Source organism: Pelodiscus sinensis, chromosome 9 (genome assembly GCF_049634645.1).
Source record: "Pelodiscus sinensis isolate JC-2024 chromosome 9, ASM4963464v1, whole genome shotgun sequence".
NCBI classification, from domain to species: Eukaryota; Metazoa; Chordata; order Testudines; family Trionychidae; genus Pelodiscus; species Pelodiscus sinensis.
The window spans coordinates 35,970,226-35,986,518 of NC_134719.1; the positions used below are offsets into that span (position 1 = coordinate 35,970,226).

At 45.6% G+C, this 16,293-nt stretch overlaps 2 protein-coding genes across 4 annotated transcripts in view; one reads left to right on the forward strand and one right to left on the reverse strand.

Annotated features, from left to right (window-relative positions):
- SLC44A3 (solute carrier family 44 member 3) overlaps positions 1 to 6,482 on the forward strand; it is a 94,404-nt gene extending 87,922 nt beyond the window's left edge. Inside the window, exon 17 of the transcript XR_012905961.1 lies at positions 6,276 to 6,482. The gene's annotated coding sequence lies outside the window, so the exon portion shown is untranslated. The remainder of the gene's footprint in view (positions 1 to 6,275) is intronic.
- CNN3 (calponin 3) overlaps positions 1 to 16,293 on the reverse strand; it is a 41,433-nt gene that overhangs the window by 14,811 nt on the left and 10,329 nt on the right. The window lies entirely within an intron of this gene.

A 16,293-nucleotide genomic window follows, 5' to 3' on the forward strand; every position in this document is an offset into this window, starting at 1 on the left:
CAGAGCTGCAGGGCAACAAGATGACAGGGCCACATAAGGACAAGGGAGGGTGGCTGAGTGGGGACATACAGACACATGGAGATGGGGGCAGATGTGCCTGGGGAAGCTACCTAACAATTCCTTCCTGCTGCACAAAAAGCGGTTCCATACTTTGCCCCATCCATACTCAACAACTCTTCAAATCCTCCCCTAGCTCCTCCTTTACTCCTGGACTCACCCCCCATCACCACCACCCCCAAGCCTTTGCATGTTTCTGGCGGTGCATACACTTCTGCACTGTAGAATTAAGAGTTCTGTATTAATATGTCTATAAGGAATCTATTTGTCAAAATCATTTTCTCAATATTTTTGTTGACTGCATTGTTACAAATATACTTGCTGACAGGTATTCTGAAATAAGTGATCAACAATAATTGAAGCTGGTATGATTACATTGTGTTATTTTGATAAATAAAATGTGCAGAATTTTGCAAAATCTGAAAATAGTACATACAGAATTTTAATTTTCGTGCAGAATTCCCACAGGAATAAGTGGACTTTTATGCCATACTGAATGTGTAATCTAAGGGCGTCGAAATATGGTCTATATACTATTTTATTGTATTAGTTGAGAAAAGGTGTGATCATGGTGAGAATGCTTCAAGAAGCAGCCTTCAGGTTTAACATACAGACTTTCTGATTTTTGTTCACACTCCTAGTTTCATTCTTGCATTAAAGAAACACCAACTTCAAATCTAAGGAAGCAGTGACACTACTTGTGCTGAGTTTTGTCAAGTTCTCAAATAATTTACAATTGCACTCCAATTTCGTTATTTTGGTGTAAAACATTTTCTACTCAGTGGTAAAGTTGGTGTCCCATTTGCATTTGACTAGTTTATAAAGAAAGGAAGAGCAAGGGAAATGAACACCAAAACTTTAAAGCTCTGCTGGCTAGCAAAAAATTGCAAGTAGTTCCGTAATACATCACCTGATTGTTAGTCTGAAGCCAGCTTCCTGGGTATGAGGAAATGTACCTTTTAAGCAGCTTATTGTGCATGTTTTCAGTTCCAAATCTTAACACAGAATTTCACACTTGGTTAATGACCATTGACCACTTGTCACTACCTAAATTTATTCCAGTAAGTTTAGTTCAATAAAACTATAATGATTAGGCTAAAACTCATTTATTTGGAGAAATACCAAATAGTCTATTATAATTTACATGTATGTGAATTATTATATAGTGTCTTACACCTCAGAGTTCTTGATTTTTAATTTTTAAATGACCAAGTCATCAATCTATGGAATTGGGTTGATGAGATTTCGAGATCTTTTAACACCCAGCCTGATACCCAGGTACTATTAGTTTGTTTTTTTAATTATACAAAATCTGTATTCATCGTGATTTGAGGAACTAGGAATTTTAGTGACAAAAGCAGTAAAAAATGGGTGATTATTCCTTGTATAAAGTACATGGAATCCTAGAAACATTTGTTAAATTATCCTGGCTAATTTCAAGCTATCCAATAGACCAGGATGACTAGCATACTCAGAACTGACTCATTCCAATTCATGTTGGTCACAATCCACGTATCCATCATCATTTACAACTTACAGGACTGGCTTCACTTTGTGTCACTTTTCTGTGGGTGCTTAGTACCACCAGCAGCCAGTGAACTCTCCCCCCCCCCCCAACAAACTCCTTCCCCTCCTTCCCAGAGCCTTCTGCATAACCCAGCACAGTTGTTCAGTGATGTGCAGCAGGCACTGGAAGGATAAAGTGGGGGGACAAGATGTGCTGGGGAGGGGAGCAGGGAGAACGGGGCAGGAGGCAGCAGGGTAGGTCATCATTTCTTACAGGGAAAAATTCCTTGATACCCATTGTTTCAGTATCTGTTGCCCCTTTTCAAGAATGCAACGCAGACGTATATATCAGGGACTCTGTGCACATATGCCAAACTGTGAAGTTTAAGAAAATACTTCAGCCATTTTTAAAGAACTAGATTTTTAAAAACCCAAACAGTCTCTCTCAAGCTTTCAAGAAAAATTCATTTCAGAATATACAAGCATGAGAATACAAGATCCAACAGTGACAGTTTCAGAGAGCTATAAGTAAATGGAGGCAGGATTATAATGGAATTTGTTTTGGTAGTCTGCCTGTGATGCCATAATACTTAACATTTAGATAGTGTTTTGTCTAAAACTACTTGATAGTCACTGATTAGGCCTCAAAACTCCCCTACAAGGTAGCATTAAGAAACAGATTAAAATAAATTTGCTCAAAATTCACACATTGAGCCTTAGAATCAGGATTTGAACTTGTAAACTGCCAATTCTCATCTCTGCAGATCATGCTATTCTTACATGTAGAGCAAGTTATCAAAGCACAAACAGAATCTGCTACTGATTCAAAAGAAATCACTGAACTGAAAAAGAGGAATTGAATATGTATAAATAAATGCTATACTTTTCACCTGAAGAATGTGCTCTGTAGGTCAGATGTTTAATTATATATAATAGACGTCAGACTAAATGCAATCATCTTGATCCATGTATCTAGCACAGTTACTAAGTATTTACATACTCTACTTCAAATGTAAAAGGAATCAGAGATGCTGCCACATCCCTTTGCTTGAAATAGTTTCCATCATATACAGGGTTTACTGTTCAGTTCAATGAATCTTAGCACCCCCTGCAATCTAATACACTGAGGAGATACTCCATAGGGAGAGGAGCTGATGGGCATGGGCTGCTAATGGGTGCTTAGCAGCTACTATTTTTTAATCCATGAGTGCTCCATCCCGAGCCTATGCCAACTGTATAAATTTTTCTAGCACCCCAGATAGGAGTATGTTTTCATTTCACTTAGTTTCCTTTTAAGGAAAAAATGAAAATAAACTGCATACTGCATAAGAACTAGAGCCATGGCGAGGACTTTTCTTTGGGTAAAGGATAATGTTTCAGGGCATGCATACTTTTCAATGTGTACTTTTGGTAAAAAAAAAAGTTTTATTAAATAAGCTCTTCAGTTTCAGGTGTGAATATTCCTTATAGGAAAAATTTGGCAGGGTTCATATGCCTCATTTTAAACAAGACTAAGGGCACGTCTAAACTACATTCCTCTTTCGAAAGAGGAATGTAAATGAAGCAAATCGAAAGTGCAAATGAAGCACTGATTTAAATAGCCCATGCTTCATTTGCATATTTGCATCTGAGCGCTTTATTCGAAAAAGGGTTTTTCAAAAGTGAAAGCATAGTCTAGATGAGGTTCTTTCGAGAAACCAACCCCTGAGGTACTGGTTCTTTCAAAAAACCTTTTAGTGAAAAAGTGCTTGGACGCGAATATGCAAATGGAGCACGGGATATTTAAATCCGCGCTTCATTTGCACTTTTGATTTACTTCATTTACATTCCTCTTTCGAAAGAGGAATGTAGTCTAGACATAGTGTAACATTTTCATGACAAAAAATTTCAGAGGCACAAGGTTCCTGTGATTCAAAGTTTGGGAACACATTAACCTTATACCGAATTTCATCCAAGCCCAGCTAAGATTTTTTTATACCAATATTCTACTCACATATTTAGTCTCAAAGCAAATAGAAATAATATAGTATCCAATAATCCTGCTATTTCTTTTGCCATGCTTAACACCTGAAGTTTGATGACTTTCTATGACTGCAAAACATAAATGTCTCCTCTTAAAGTTTCTATGTAAGCTTAGAGGAAATCATTTTATTCCTATGGCATGAATAAATAAAAAATTATTGATTCTAGCATGCAAATTTATCATCTTATATTACAGTGATAAATCATGCATCAAAGTCATGAAATGGGCTACACGTGCAATAAAAATAAGGTATTTAAATGTTTAACAAATTTAAGGCGGAATGCTAAGGACAGTCCTTGCCTAGAGCAAGGAGGCAGAGGCAGTAGCGTAGGGAGGCAGGTGGGAGCTGGTCTGTGAGGGGAGCCAGTTTAAAAACCAGCTCCCCCTTGCAGACTGGTTGCCTGCTGCCCTGCACTGCTGACAATGATACAAACAAGAGCTACTGCCATGCAGCGTCAGAGCTCCCCATGGACAGAGGCTGCCGCAGAGCAGCTTCTGTCTGCAGCAAGCCCAGGCTCACTGTGGACAAAAGCTGCTCCATAGGACACCAGAATCAGCCTCCCCTACCCTCCATCCCCCACGCTGCTGCCTCTGCAGTGCAGGGGAGGGGGGCCACTGGCTCCTGCCTCTCTCCCCCACTTTCTCTGTAGAAGGCAGCAGGAGCCGGGGAAAGCAGAGTCAGACCGGTCCACAGAGTCAACTCCTCATGTGTATCAGCTCCTGCCTTCTCCCCCCTTTGCTACCTCTGATACCGCGGTGGCTGCAGGGGGGAGAAGTGTGTGTAGTCAAAAGGATTAACCAGTAAGCCTAGGCTTATCGATTAATCCCTAATAGGAGGTGCCCATCTGAAGAGGCTGAAGAAGCAGCAGAGTACTCCTCCCTCCCTTCCTCCAGGCTTGCAGCGTTCAGAGCAGCACACATGGCCCCTGCAGTCAGCTGCTCTGATCAGCAGCACGGGCAGAGAAGGCAGGGAGCCTGGGTGAGGAAACTGTTGGGCTGCTGGCCAGGACTCACTCAGGTAGGGGCTTCCCGTCTAGAATTTGCCTCTGGCACCCCAGCTCCGCCTTCCAGCAGGCAGCCCTTTGCCCTTCCATGCCTGCTTCCCTACCGCACATAACCCAAACCCTCTGCACCCCAATCCACTACCCCAGGTCATATCCTAAACACCTGCACCTTCTCCCTGCACTCCTGCCCAGGTCACAACTCCTTCTGTCACCAACTCTCCCCCAGATCCCTTGCCTCCACCTGCACCCCAATCCCTTACCCCAAGTAGGGATGTGAATGACTAGTCAACTATCCAATAAGCAAATAATTATCAGATTAGTCGACTAGAGTGTTGACTAGTCACGCCTTGCTGCCTCTGAGAAAGAGGCAGCAGGGGAAGAGGGTACTTCAAAGCAGCAGTGTCAAGTGGAGCATGGGGTCAGCTGGGGACTCTGGGCTCCATGCAGCACTGCCACTTTGAAATGTGGCAGGGAGCATGAGGCCAGTGCTTTCGCCTTTGAAGTGTAGCAACAGCCTTGGGGCAGTTGCTACACTTCAAAGATGGAGCCGCCCTTATCGACTAATCGAATCGTTGATGAAATAGCATCAACTATTCAATTATCCCATTAATCTAAATTTAACATCCCTAACCCCAAGCTCCCTTCTGCACCCAACCTCCATCCCGCACTTCCTCCATCTATATCATGGAAGAGTGTGGCCCTTGACCACTTACCAAATTCTTGGAAGACCTCTCCCTCTCAAAAATTATTGCCCATCCCGGCCCTCAAATACCTGGAGAAGGAAATCAATTTTTTACCTTCCAACTCAACCTTTTGGAACCATGCCCTGAGGAGGGAACCTTTATCCACTGAAACTATTACATAAGTAAAAGATCAGAGGCCCAAACTGGATAAACAGTGACCCATGGATACCTAGGATTGCATGTTCTGAAAAAAACGGTTATGAACTTGTGACCAGAGAAAAAACCCCTTTGTGGGGTCTCAAGGACTTGTCGCCTGCCAGAGCCATTGTAGGAGTCGGGTGATCTCTGGTAAGCTTGTTAGCATGCATGTAAGCTCTCTTTGTTAGTTGTAATAGGTTTACTCTAATGCTTTCACCTTAAAGTTAAGTGTTCTTGCTTAGAAAGAGCTGTGTGGTAACCCAACTCAAAGTTATTAAGCTTTATAATCTCTGAGGAGAACAGTAAAGCAGTCTGATTGCTGAGGAATTCACAATGTACACAGGGATCTGGAAATACCAGTCAGGGGAGAGAGAAAGAGACACTTGTGTTTCTGTCCAACAGAAGAGAAGGCAAGGGAGTTGAAAACCTATGAGTGGGGGCCCTTGCTGGACCATATGAAGGAAATACAAATGCTGTTGTTCTTAACTGTGATACCCCCTTCTTTTAAGTTGTTAATAGTAGAGTGAAGGGTAGTTCATGAAACCCCATGCCTAGTATTTAAACTCTATCCAGTTTCTCAGAGGAACTTGAACTGAGAAAGATACATGCTTCAAAAGGTTCTCCCAGAGAAGTCATATCTGTATTACAAATTTCAGAACTGGGAATAAATAAGATAGCCAGCTGCAAACTATATGCCATGCAAAATTTTGGAGAATAGATAGAAAACATATTCAGAAATCAAACCCAATCAGCAGAATATGACTTATTCAGAATCCTAATTTTACATATCTATTCTAATCCTAGAGTTCTCAAACTTCAATGTACCACAACCACCTTCTGACATGACCCCGGGAGGGGGAACCTGAAGATTGAGCCTGCCTGAGCCCTGGCACCGCAGATGTGGGGGGCAAAGCCATAGCCCCACCATCCCCCAAAGCCTAAGGGCTTCAGCCCATGGCAAGTGATTTGTAACTTCAGCCCTGGATGCTAACAAGTCTAAACCAACGCTGGCTACCTTCTTAGAATAGGGTATTGACCCATAGTCTGTACACTGCTGCTTGAATCTACCCTTTTTCTGTTACAAATAGCTTGCTGCTGTACTGGAGACAATTCCAGACCATGTCTTCTCATGCTACCTGGTAACATGTAACATTAACTAGAGCAAACTGACATACTGTCCTGTCACAGAAATCAGCACACTAGTTGGCCATGCCAACAAGCTCTTCTCTAAATCTCTATTGCTTTGCCCTCTAATTAGGAGACATGCTTTTCTGTTTTTAAAACAACTGTTTTAGTCATCATAAAAATCCTAAAGTATAAAGACAGTTTATAGATCAAACAGGAGGGATAGGCAAGGAACCAATGAGTATTTCCCTGTGCAACACTTCAAGTTAGAACAAAATAAATCTTGACGTGTAGTCTTTAATTATACTACCAGAAATCATACTATCTATATTGCTCAAAGTTTCCACTGTCTGAGATTCTTTTTCTCTAGCCAAAAGGATTTGATTTTTAGCTCTGAGGTTAGAAAAAGTATTGAGACTATAGCAAGATGATCAGGTGTCAGTAATTGTTTTAATAGTTTCCTTTTGGCTACCAAATCTAGTGAACTTCATACAACTGCAAGAAATTCCAATACACATTCTACTCTAAAATTAACACTAATTTCCTCTTCTAGTCTCTTGTTTGGTCTCCTGGGATTTCTGGTCCCTCTTTTGATACTACCCACTAAGTAGCAACAGTTGCTTACAAATGTACTCAGTTTCATACTATGGACTGGCTAACAACAACAACAACAACAATCTGTACTTCCTTCGCTCTTCAGCAACAGCAAAAGACCACATCTATGCCTCTACTTCACCTGAGGCTCTGGGCAAGAGCAGCAGGGCAGTGCGGGGTGGGGCAGCTGAAGTGCTGGCACTTGATAGCCTCCCAGCCAAACTAGTTAGGATCACCTGTCAGAGGCTCCAAGATCTACCAGTAGATCCTGATCTACTGGTTAGTGACCACTGTCCTACATATCACAACACATGTAACACAGCACAATGTAGGAGCATCAAAGCAAAATAAAGAACACCTACTTAAGCAACTGAATGATTCTATGAGCAAGAGTAGCACACTCTTCCCCTAGCTTACAAGAGAATTTCAAAACAGAGAGAGCAGAGAGAAAAAGAAAGGAAGATGTCATGTCCTTTATTCATAATGCCATTAAGCAAGACTGAGCCCTTTACATGAGAGAAAGGTCAAGTGCACCTGTGATTCATCAGCTGTCCTCCAACTGGGCTTAAGACAGTGGTCACTAACCAGTAGATCAGGATCTACTGGAAGATCTTGGAGCCTCTGACAGGTGATCCTAACTAGTTTGACTGGGAGGCTATCAGCTGCCCCACCCTGCCGCTCTTGCCCAGAGCCTCAGAGCTGCCCCAGGGAGCCTCCTGCTTGTTGCGCAGAGTGGGGGAGACAGAGGCAGGGAGGTGCTGATGCCACTCCATCCCACTCCCCTGTACACCATCTTCACAAAGTGAGGAGGCTGGAGCCTCAGCGAAGGGGTGAGGCAGGGGCAGGGTCTTGGCAAAGGGGCAGGGCAGGGATATTTGGGTTTGAGGTAGATCCTGGACTGAAACTCAAAAAAATGCAGATCTCAGACCCCTCAGATGAGCTAGTGAGTAGGGCCCTTGAAAGGGAGCAAAAGTGTTTAGTGACTCTTAGCTGGGTGACCTGGGAGTAGTAACTTCTGGATAGGATTGAAGAGCTGCTGTGCTACGTTACTATACTTTAGGAATTTTGGAGGAACTGCTTGTACACAGATGGATTTGTAGACTAGGGCTTTTATATCAATTAAGCTGCTGAGACCATATTTTTGTAAATATCCTCCCCCCCCCCCCACCCTTTGAATTCTGATTAAAACTAGGGAAGTGAACATGAGCTCATCTGTTAACGTGCATAGTTACACTTCCCACCACCACCGCTGCCTTTGTATCAGAGGCAGCAGCACAGCGGTGGAGGATTAGGGAAGGAAGCCTGGTACATGCAGAGAACTGGCCAACAGTGCAGGGTGTGTGTGTGTGTTGGTGGGGGGGGGGGGAGAATGTGTGGGGAAACTGCTTACAAAGTCAGCTCCCTGTGAGCACCAGCTCCCACCTACACTCCTCCTCCCCTGCTGCCTCCAATATAGCTCCCCATCTATTGCCTCATGAAAACTTTGATTTATTAACTGTAGCAAACCCCATCTTTCTGAACTCCCCCAAATCTCTTCCTATATGCTTCAGGTGTCAATTTAAACTTTTACAGCAGAAGTTATTTGCACGACTCAGAACTTCCATCATCCTGCACAGGAACACAAGAAAATGTATTCAGGGTGTGGAACGAGCCTTCACTCTGTGTGGCCACCCAAATCCCCTCTCCCTTAGTCCTGCTTCCCCAAGGGCCTTCCCTCAGTAAGGGAAACAGATACTCAACTCTGTCCTCTACCCAATTTAGTTCACAGCTTATCTCAAAATCATTCATAATATCTTATTGTGACCCTTTAAAAATGTAACAATTAAGAATCTATGCCACACAAAGAACCAGATATACAGGGACTGTCCCCACATCCCAGATCTGGGTGCTGCTGGATCATTCCTTCCAATTCATGTTTGTTGTTGCCATCTCCCTCTCTTTCTATCCATATTGTCATTCCTTTTCTCAATCAACTAGCTAGCTTTAGCCATTTTTCCTCCATGATCAAGCTTCCTTTCTTCCAGTTGCAGCATTTTCCACTCTTGGTGGCATTCTGATTTCTTATCCTTGATGCTGAGTGCACTGGTCTGTGGAACATCTCCTTGATCACCTCATGCTCTGTAGAAGTGGCACATTCCTCTGTGTCCCAGTTTAGGGTAGAATCTCGATTCTCCCTCACATCTGAGCACAACATGGACTCATGGAGTGACTTTTACTTGATCAGCTGTTGGCAAACATCTCTCTGCACAAACTCAAATGGTTCTTTCTTTAGGCTTTCAGAATTCATGCTTGATACCGGTCTTCCTGAACAGACTGCTTTCATTCAGGGCTTCTCAACATGTGGCCCGTGGTGCAGTTTAGGTTTATGTGGGGCTCAAATATGGCCCACAAGTGGGATCCTTTGAACATGGCCTCCACTGGGAACACATTCCACAACAGCAAGTCAATATAATGGTCTTTTGTTGATATGCGTTTTAGTAGTTAAATTCCTGGACTGTCATTGCTCATTAAAAGTGCTTTTATATGGATGGAAATCGGATAAAAATTGCATTTTATTAATATCAGCAGAACTGATTTAAATGGGGCCTGCGTGTTGTTTAGTCTTGCCTTAATCTTTGTATTCATGCCCATCAGTATGAAAGAAGCTATTTGCATATACAGGCAGTCCCCGACTTAACACGGTCCTCCGGGGCGAGAAAAGCTGCTCCGGGTCTCCCTGGTGTGCTGGGGGGGACTCCCCAGCACAGCAGGGAGACCCGAGCAAAGCCGCACAGCTGGCGGGACCCCGCTGCCCGTGCGGCTTTGCTCCTTTGCCTCGGAGCAAAGCCGCACAGGCGGCGGGGTCCCCTGCCTCTGCAGCTTTGCTCCTGTCTCCCTGCTGTGCACAGGAGCCTGTGCCTGTGCGGCTTTGCTCCGGGCAAAGGACTTCCCCCCCAGCACAGCAGGGAGACAGGAGCAAAGCCGCAGAGGCGGCGGGACCTCTGCGCCTCCACGGCTTTGCTCGGGTCTCCCTGGTCTGCTGGGGGGGAGGGGACGCAGCTAGTGCGCGCCCCCACCCCCCAGCAGACCTGGCTTTTGTTGCGGGACGCCTGGGGTAGAGCAGCTGGGGTGCTGCCGGGTTGGTCCTGCGGGGACCTACCCGGCAGTGCCCCAGCTGTTCTGTCCCAGGAGTCCAGATTCAGCCGCTGTTGAAACTGATCAGCGGCTGATTCCAGGAAGCCCGGGGCAGAGTAACTCTGCCTAGGGCTTCCTGTAGTCAGCCGCTGATCAGTTTCAGCAGCGGCTGAATCTGGAGCCAGTTCCGACTTACATACAAATTCCACTTAACAAACCTCTAGTCCCTATCTTGTATGTAACTGCCTGTATATGTAACCACACTTAAGTTGTATACCTTGCCATGTGCTGAGAATATCATTGTGGCCTCCTGGGGCTTCCAAAGTTGAGTAGCCCTGTTCTAACATAATGTCTTACACTAGCACTGCAAAACTTTTGTTACCCAGGGCTGTGGAATGTTTCTCATTCCACCCTCTCTCCTCTCACTTCCCCCAAGCAACATATGGCTACATAATTTCAGCAGGCCGGCTCAGCACTAGGTCAGTGGAAGCATTTCTCCCACTGACTTATCTACGCTGTTCATAGGGCTGCTCTTATGTCAATAGAGCTCTGTCCAGTCAGCATAACACGCTACACAAGCAATCTTGCAGCAATGAACCTGTATCAATACTGCTAAGCTACTGTAAGTGAAGACATGGCTCAAAACAGAGGTTTCGTTTCTTACAAAAGCCTCTTAATAAGCTTTACAATTTTTCCACACTTCTAGGAAAAACACAAAAGAGTTAGGCAAAGTACAACACACACTTGTATGCAAAACTCTCCTTCCATTTTGTCACTTCAGAATTCTTTGTATCTTATCAGTGCCTGAGAGAATCTCATAAGCTCACTACCCGTACCCAATTCCCCTGCTCAATCTCCCTTTTTGTTTAGCAGGGTGCAGCTTTTAAAAGTTCCAGCAGTTCTTTGTTCCAGCTTTCCCACTTGAAAGACCCTTGCCTTGTGTCAATGCAGAGTATGGGCCCCAGCAAGCTCAGAGGTAGACTTCTAATGGCTACTGTTCTCAGTCTCTAACCCCGTGGTCACCAACAGGTCAATTGCGAGGCGTCTGTGCCCTCCCCCCCCCTCAAGAAGCCCCACTACCTACCTCCAGAGAGGTAGTGCCGGCTTCCCGCGGGTGGACAGAAGTCCCACAGCTTAATGCCACTTCCAGGGAGTCGGGAAGTGCGTTGGCTGCTCTGCTGGACGTGCTGCGGGAGGGGGCGTCGGCCCTGGAAGAGCTTGGCAACTTCCCTGCACCGGTGCTGGAAGGGTGAGTTGGCCCGGGACAGGTACGCGCGGGGTTTCCCTGCACCGTAGGGGATAGGGGGTCGGCCCTGGGGCAGGCACGCACAGGGTTTCCCTGCACCGTGGGGCGGGGGGGAGGGGGAATCCTGGGAGGAGGCAGATGCAGGGAACTCTCTGCCTCCACTGGCACCCCGCCCCCTGTCCCCAGACTCCAGCCCCCACTCCCCAGCCACAATACTCTGTCCCCACTCCCTGAACTCTGTCCCCAGCCACAGAACTCTGTCCCCAGTCCCATCCCCACTCCCCGAACTCTGTCCCCAGATACAGAACCCTGTCCTCTGCCCTCCCAGCACCCTGTTCCTCTCCCCTGCCCCCAGCCGCAGAACTCTGTCCCCACAAAATGTATAATTATAAATGCTTCATTTTAGATTTAAATAGCATGAATAAAAAACAGACCATTTATTTCATAACTATAAACACGTGATTTTAATTGTATATATCGCATAATTTTAAAATAAACTGTTTATCAGAGTGTGTAAGTAAGGGCTGGGGATAGCAAGTGATGGACAGGAGGAGAATAGAAAGGGCAGGGCTTCAAGAAGGGGCGGGGCTTCAGATCTTCGCCTGTTCTGAGATTTAAAACATGATCTTGGGTGTAAAAAGGTTGGAGACCACTGCTCTAACCCCTGGTACATATCTAAAGCCATTGTAGACTTTTCCCATGGATGGATAAAATGTGCTCCCTGCAGAAGTTAACTTTTTTGCAAGCAGCATGATAGTAATCAAACAGAAAGTGACATAATGCTAACGTGACAAAAATCATTAGTACAATATTCATATGACTATTTTTAAAGAATGGTAAAAAGAGTAAGGGTAGTCTTTGTGTGGTTTTTGAATCCTGTGAATAGTTCTTAGGATTTCTACAGAGGAATTGTATTAAAACATTCCACAAAGCATATTTTCTAAAATATTTCAAGATACATCAAGTTTGAAATTCTTGCTATTTTCCATAAGCCCCAGAAGAAATTTTACAAAAAAGGTGACTATTTTCTAAAGCGCACATACAACTTGTTTCCCAACCAAAAATAAAGAAAGAAAATAAAGCCACTAGATAGAACTCAGACTAGGGATGTGAAGGACTAGTCAACTATCCGATAAGCTTTGCTTATCAGAGTCAACAAGTTTGTCGACTAGTTGCTCCCCCGCATCCTTTTGCTGCCTCTATCAGAGGGTATGTCTACACTACCCCGCTAGTTCGAACTAGCGGGGTAATGTATGCATACCGCACTTGCTAATGAAGCCCGGGATTTGAATTTCCCGGGCTTCATTAGCATAAGCGGGGAGCCGCCATTTTTAAATCCCCGCTGCTTCGAACCCCGTATAGCGCGGCTACACGGGGCTCGAACTAGGTAGTTCGGACTAGGGTCCTATTCCGAACTACCGTTACTCCTCGTTTCGTGTAGACATACCCAGAAAGAGGTAGCAAGGGAGGGGGGAAGAAGACGGTACTTCAAAGTGGCAGCGCTGCGTGGAGCCTGGGGCCGGATCCTGGGCTCCAGGAAGTGCTGCCACTTAGAAACACCTCTGAGAGAGCCCGATGTCAGGCCCCTCCCAGCATTTCAAAGCGGCAGCGCTGCCTGGAGCCCCAGGTGATCCCGAGCTCTAGGCAACGCTGCCACTTTGAAATGCCAGGAGGAGCCTGATGCCAGGCTCCACAGCGTTTCAAAGCAGCAGCGACGCATGGAGCGGCAGTGAGCAGGAAGCCCACAGCCACTCCACATGGCACATTCACCTTTAAAGTGTAGCAACAGCTCTAGGGCTAACTTCAAAGGCAGAAACACTCTACTGACTAGTCAAACAATCGATGCAAAACGCATCTACTATTCGCATGGTACCCATATCTGTCCAGAGTATGACATTGCTAATAGTGATTTGAGGTAAGCTTTAAGAAAAGAAAGCCCAGCAGAAGATGACAACTTGCCTATTTACAATACTGTACTGACAAAAAACATAGCAGCCAGAGTCACAGCTTCTCATGACTCTCAATCAGTCTCTTCCTTTTCTGGCTATTTTGAGTTTATTATACATTTCTCTGACTGCATGCCTTATACCCAAGACAATTAAAAACAGGTAAATGAATGGGTGGTCGGTGCAGCTGGGGCTGGAGGAGGCAGGCCCCAGCTCCACCTTCAGCCCGGCCCCCTCCACAATTTAAGATATACAGCTGAGGTAAGATTTGTTACTTGTATTTTAAACTATTTTCCTTTGGGGATACCTAGGGATATAATAGCATAGTCGAGTAATCGATTAACCGATGAGCAAAAGGTTATACGTTAATTCTATAGACTACATGTATTTCCCTCCCCTCCCCCAGCCAGAATTTTTTTTTTTTTTTAAGCAGGCTGGCCATCAGCCCAGCCCAGTCCTAGCTTGTGACGGGTCTGGGACCTACCCCCTGCTGCAGCTCTGCATTTAAAGTGTATTAGGAGCTGGGTGGATAAGCAACCCAGCTCAGTTCCAGCTCGCACCAGATCCAGGAGCTGCTGCCACCCTGCACTGCTGCCTCTATCAGAAACAGCACAGGATGACAGGCAGCCTGTCCACGAGGGGAGCTGGTTTTTAAACAGAATCCCCTTGAGGACCAGTTCCCACCTGGCACCCCATGCTGCTGCCCCTGATACAGAGGCAGCAGCATGGAGTGGCAGAGGGCTCCTCAGGAGTGAGGATAGAGCATCCTGGCTGCCAGCCCCACCCTGGAGGACTACAGAATAGTTGACTAACTGATAAGAATTCATGAAGTTACTCAACTATTCAATTAACCGATATTTAATATCCCTGGCAATCCCCTGTCTTTACTTACACAACAGATTCCACTTAACAGCAACCTATTAACTTTCCTTCAATAGAAACATTTTGCCTGGAATGATCCAACTGACTAGAAGGTTAATTGGTCTAATTATTGGTAACATTTGCTGTTTATTGGCAATTTTATTGAATGCCAGGCAGCTGTATATGCCCTTCCTTCCACGTGGAAGTCATAGCCACACATAGGTTTGCAGAATTGAAGCCAAGGATGTACCAAGCCCTAGGATAGTCTGTGTGCAGGGCAATAGCAGAGAATCTTGTGATCCATCCCTTCATTCACTTCCAGCTCTTGAGTATTTTGATTGACAATTGCAGCAGATTGCATCCCTGTCCATCTTGGCTACTAGCTCTATCAATTACTATCCTCCAGGAACTTATTTGAACTAGGGATATTAAGATACATTTGTGTAAACATGTAGCTGCTGAATTTTTCTTAGCGATTCAAAGTTTGGGGGGGGGGAGGGGAGGAGAGAGAAGAGAACAAGCAAGAGTCCTTACAGAAAGCTGCCCCCACCCCTCTGTTGCCCCTCTCTCAGAGGCAGCAATGTGGGGCGGGGGCATGCCAGGAAGGTGCACAGGAGCTGGCATGGGCCTTTTCCCCCTGCTGCCTGAGAATTAGAGGCAGTGAGGAGTAGAGATGTTAATTTTGGTTAATCAGCTAATCAAGTAGTTAATGGAATTTTCATCCACTACTCAATTAGTCAATAAAAGGGGTGCTCTCTATCCCCGCTGCACCTCTGCCTTGGAAATGTAGCAAGAGCCACCAGGTGGCTCTTGCTACATTTCCAAGGCAGAGGCACAGCAGTTGGGATCCCGCTTCAGTTCCCGCTACACTTCTGCCTCCCCACACTATGGAGAAAGTGCAGGGGGAACCAGTTTCTAAGCCAGCTCCCCCAGCACCAGTTCCTGCTCTGCCCCCTTACTGCCTCTGATATAGAGGCGGGGGTGGGGAGAGGTAGATGACAAATGCAAGTAGTCAACTCAACTACCCAATAAGCATAGGCTTATTGGGTAGTTGACTATTTGACTACTCTTTTACATCCATAGCAGGGGGAGGGGAGGAGCAAATGTAACCATGATGGTTAACTGATAAACTCAGGCTTATCAGTTAGCAGTGTTCACAGATACACAGTAATTTCCCTATTTTGAACCATATCCTGTGGCAACTAGTTCCATTGTGTCAGGCCTGCACAACTCAGAAAGCAGCGAGGGCCATATTACTCCAAAGAAAACAGCTGCGGGCCACAAGTAAGGCTGCCAGATGCTCTCCCAAAAAATACCAAACACGCGGGCTAAAATTTTTTGTTGAGAATAAAAAAAATTTAAAAAAAAAAACAAACCACCACACACACACACACACACACACACACACACACACACACACACACACACACACACAAAAACCCCACACCACCACCATCCATGTTGGGCATACAAAAAAACCCCCGCACCACCCGGCATCAGCACACAACCACAGATTTTGTTGAAAGCTCAAGATTTTGTTGAATAAATTCACACGCAAGGGAAAGACTCTCAGTCACACACAAAGAGAAGAAATATCTCACGGAGCAAAATTTGTTCCCTCTAATACAAGTTATAATATCGATGGGACGTAGATTTTACCAGCTGGCGAGCTGTGACAGGGCGACCCACCCTGCACTCCTATAGCACTGACCCCCGTGCTGCATGGGGAGCGCGGTGTTCTGACAGCAGTCTGTGCTGTGCAAGCGGCCACTCAGCTGAGCGGCGTGCAGCAGGACTAAGCCCTGGGACGGGCGCTGGAAGCAGGGGCGGGGCCGCACGTGGGCAGAGGGCGGGGCCAGAGCAAGTGCGTCCCTGACATCGGGGGAGAGGCGCCGGCACAAGAGTGCGCCGCATTCAAAAGGGGAGTAGAGGAGAG